Consider the following 5,349-nt stretch of genomic DNA (forward strand, 5'->3'; position numbering starts at 1 on the left):
ATGAGTGATGTTGAATTAATGGGTTTTTTATAGTTAAAAATGAAACCGGATAAAACTAGTTTGTGGTCAGAGTTCAAGTGAGATCTACGCTGATTGGTGAAAAATAATGGCGTGATGTCATGGTGTGATGCTATGATGTGTTTCCCACGGGGCGCGCGGTCATTAACCCCTCAGTCAGCATGAGTCACACCGGATCCTTTTTCCCACGGGGTACGGGGTCATTAATCCCAGAGACCAACGACGGACACCCATGACCTTGATTTCTTAGGTCAGCTCAGTACAAGGTTATTGACACCCCTGTGAAATGGAGTCAGCCAGGTGTTCGATGATGACGTCATTTGGGACTATTTCACCCCGTCTACAACAGTCAATTAAATATATGTTCTTATAATGAATGGTCTACTTGCATAGAACTCGCCAACACCTGAAGGAATGATATAGATCCAGCTAGGGTCCATGCAGCCAGCAAAAGTCTCCATGGTCCCCAGTTTGGTGATCAACCTTCAGGGATATATGGCCAGGTTCTATATTGTGTAGCTTGTGGTAACTTGCGAATCTGTGATATACATCTTTACCCAGCAGGCAAAGAGAATAGGTTGATCCTCAACGTTGAAAATAGATTGAAAATAGGTTGTATATGAAAGTTTTTTTGACGTAGATATCCGACGTGGAATCAACGTTGAAGTTTGACCGATTATCAACGTTGAAAAAAGGTTGATCCTCAACGTTGAAAATAGATTGAAAATAGGTTGTATATGAAAGTTTTTTTGACGTAGATATCTGACGTGGAATCAACGTTGAAGTTTGACCGATTATCAACGTTGAGAATAGGTTGATCCTCAACGTTGAAAATAGATTGAAAATAGGTTGTATATGAAAGTTTTTTTGACGTAGATATCCGACGTGGAATCAATGTTGAAGTCTGACATATTATTAACGTTGAAAATGGGTTGTTCCGTGGTTGTGTCTGGGAGGTATTACGCTTTCCTGTAAATAGACTCGCACTTCATCTTTAAACTACAATAAAGTAGCACCAAACTCCTGCATCCAGCTAAAATACCCCAAAAGCTACCTGCAATAAACAGTATTCAAACAGAAAATTGCAGTAAAAATATTTACCTGATAAAATACTTGGTTAAAATTCCACATTCAATATAATGTTCATTTAAGTTTTATGTCAGTTGGACGTATAATTCCAGTAAGAAGAAAAGAGTATTCCAAATTAGGATTAACTATTTACTGTTGTATTGTTACCTTGAAAAGGTGAAAACTGTCCCGAGAAGACATTTTGTCTGAATTTCAGCTCTAAGACAGACCCCTGAATAAACACAATGCAATTACTTTCACCATGAAAGGGATCCAAGATGACCAGGAACTATACCTGAAGACAGCACATAAAACAAGTCACTTTTCATGAAATCTTTATGAACACACACGCACACAGAAAACGTGGTTTAATGCATAATGTAAAACATCACACATGACATAGTCTGTAGGTGATCTCTGTTGTGCTAATAACACAATATCATCTGCATATAGCATCAAAGTGACATTTACACCACCAATTTCAATACCACAGTTCAGATTTTTCAACACAATTACAACTCCAAAAACACAATTATCAGCTCCTCTTCTTTCTGCCACTCCCTGCCTGGCGGTCAGGTGGATACTTCAGAAACGTTCCTAACTCTTTCTTGAAATTTGCTTCGGATGCATTCCCATCTCATTCCCTTGAGATAGGACACATTCTGAAATTTTATATTATAATACATGAATAAGTCATATGGAAGATATATTGTGTTATATGATTCAAGTATTTGTTTAATCAATCACTTGAAAGGTTCATTTCACTGCTGTAACTTGGCATGTGAACATATGAACAGCATCAATACAAAATATGACTAAAAGTGTAAACAATTTATATTTTCAACCGAAGGAATGGAAGTTTTCTTAAACATTTTCAAAGAAAATCCTCAATTGCAAGTTGATTATATAATTAGACTATGAATTACCGGTAGGATGAATTAGACGATGCTTTACTGTCATATATTATTTGCTATGGTCATGATGAAAATGCTGCACTTGGTAATTAACTTACCAGAGATGATTGAATATAACCTTGTATTCTTAAAAGAAAACTTGCCGTTTAGCCCATCAACATTCATTCTTGACATCAAATTGTTTGACATTGTCCTGCAAAACAATGGAAGATTGTTGTTATTCTGTCAGATTTAGTTTTCTTTAGAGATTCTCGGAAATGATTATTTCAAATTAATAGGAGTAGAACTGATGTAGCAATTTTGCTACCAGGAGTCATAAATTGTAACAAAAGCCATTTTACATTAAATGATAAGAAAACAAAATGGGTGGTGGATCACAGGTCAAAGAACAAGTCTATTGTGGGAGGTCTCCCAACACCATTTGTTCCCAAACACAAGGAAGTATGGATCATGGAGTTCTGAAAACAATAATGAGCTCTCATAAGTATACAATATATTCTCTATTATCTACTCTCTCTCTCTCTTTGTCATTTGTACACCCATAAAACTCAGATAAATAACTTTTTTATAATTCATAAATGTTTACACTTAATCTCTTATAGGAACGCTTAGAAAATCTCTCATATAATGAATTATGTGTGCGTATTATCTGCGACGTCATAACTATGCTTCTCTGAATCATGAACAATAAAATAATGAGATTAAACTCTATATTGCCAGAAATAATCTATCATACCATGAATAATAAGACATTGAATAACATCTCTTACAGCTCCAATCTACACTCAAAAAGACGTAAATGTACTCGTAAACAAACACCGCTGGCACACGCAAATTCTTGGAAACAGTGCATCTCTGACTCTCAATTCCAAGAAATGGAAGTCCTTCTCTATTTGACCAAAGGGGTGACAGGTGGCCAAAACATATTGAAATGTAGGTCATACACTGAAAATAACTCTGATTTAAAAAACTACAAATATACACCTTCTCTCTAATATACTCGATAGATGATCTTAACTAGTGAACATGTACATAAAATGCTGATATCTAACAACACCTGTACTTTAAATAATGGACTCTTCCAAATCTCAGTATGTTTCATTGCACACATATTAGATTGCAAATAATGAAAAACCTACCCTTTGACAATAATAAAAAACATCATATTCAAATTCTACAGCTGACCAAATACCTGAAGAGTGTGTTTCCCAGCAATAAACATCTCTATATATCTATAAATGTATGACTTCTGTCCTCTCGCGTGCTATCTTGCATCCAGCTGTTTACGGCGAAAAACAATATGGCGCCAAGCAAGGGAGTGCTCATTAAACTAAACATCTCCGGGAGAAATCATTGTCAATTTTTTCTCTTAAATGATCAACCTTAATATATAAATGAAAATAAAGACCAACTATTATCACCAAAAAAGACCAAACATTATCACAAATATTCAAAACAGGTGGTAATGAAAGAGCATTATCATCTTTCTCTTAAACTTTGTGGTGGATATACTGGAAACAAGTGAAATGTTAAAACGTGTTACCTTAGCCTTGCTCCTTTTATGTGATCCACAAAATTGCTGCCACCCAGTCTTCGAAGATGAGATTTCTGCAAATTCCATTAAAATAATCTTATTTCATAATTAAATGTTCCTTACATTAAAATTACTTCTTTTGTATGTAAGATTTTAACCTTTAAGAGACATGAATTATCATATCCCTTCCAAACAAGTGTAAGAATGAAAGTCTGTGGGTGCAGTTTTGTTAATTGTCCCATCAAAGAATCATTAGTGAAGTTACACTTTTTGTAAATAAATAAAAGTTCAAATAAATTATATACAATTTCATCCTTAACAAAGACTTTCACAAGACATTTTAAAGTGAAAATTTTCGTTGCATTTCCTTACGCCATTCTCCACCACCCCCTCCCCCCAACGATATACATATGTTGACAGGGTTCAGGGCGTGCTCAATGCATCCGAACAAATGTTTATAATAATGGGATGCAATATAAAATGTTGATTAATCCTATCCGATTTTGTATAGCTGCCCTTAGGGATCGTTCATAATGTATGGCTTTGGGGTGATGTTGATTTTTATGCACAATGTGAATTACACCCCCCCACCCTAAAGTGTATGAGTATGTACAGAATAAGAGACGGCCCACCCTGCATGTCATGTACATTATCTATGACGCCCTCTCCCCTTCCCATAATTTCTAAACATAGTGCGTTTGTACAAAAATGCTGACCCCTTAGCTCCCCTGAACAAAATGGGTGACACCCCACCCCACCCTCCAACCCTTACAATCAACACCCCCACCCGCAGCCATATATTTAATTATGAACGGTTCCTTATATTGATGTAATTCATTGATTATTTGAAAATGTATATTTGCAAAATTCAAATCAGGTGATGGGTACGAAAGGAAATCTTATTCGATTATATAATAAAATGCCAAATATGTGCATGCAAATATATTGAAAAATAACAAAACAAGTTCATGGAAAACACGGGCTTCCACTAAATTTTGAGAAACATGTACTGTGACATACCGGTAACCTTGTGAGATAAAACATGAGCCCTAATTCGGAGTTTCTTGCTACTGCTAGATTTAAACGGCATTCCTACGTTTTCATCATACATTAAGGACATACTTACCAAATAAACACCAGCATGCCGTGAAGATGGTGAAAATAGAACGATATTGCGTTGAACTTCGCCAAAGTGAACTGACAACGATCAGCTGCCTTTGCGCGCGCGATAATTGTGCGCATGTCCGGATATGGCCAAACGAGGCGATCGAAAGGTCAACATCTGGCTTGTGTTTGAAAGAAAAAAAGTCGGGAATTATACAATTTTCACAGTTTTGTGGGAAAATATCAAATGTAATGCAATTTGGATAACTGATGACTTTATACCTAAAACTGCAATTTTCGTAATATTTCCGTCCGTTGATCGATGCACAATCAAATAATATATAAGATTATATCTGTCACTAGCTCGATCTTGATCTTTTATGAAAATAATGTTCCGAAATGATAGTTGCTAAGTTGGATACCTATTTCCAATATGAATTATGTATCAAATTTGCCAAGGAAACAATTAGTTGACATTTTTGTTGGTTCCTTACGTTGAAACAACGTTGACAACTAAACGAATCTCGACTAACTTTCTTTGGTCGCATGATAAACGTTGAATCAACGTTTATGAAAGGTTGATCAACCAAACAACCAAAATTCAACGTTGATTCAACGTTGATTCAACGTTGTGTGCCCGCTGGGTACGGTTTAAGAGTGAGTGAGTGAGTATATATACTGACACAAAATGAACACGCAAAACCATTTTCA

This window comes from Haliotis rubra, unplaced genomic scaffold, assembly GCF_003918875.1.
Source record: "Haliotis rubra isolate DU_JTF1 unplaced genomic scaffold, ASM391887v1 Scf757, whole genome shotgun sequence".
NCBI lineage: Eukaryota > Metazoa > Mollusca > Gastropoda > Lepetellida > Haliotidae > Haliotis > Haliotis rubra.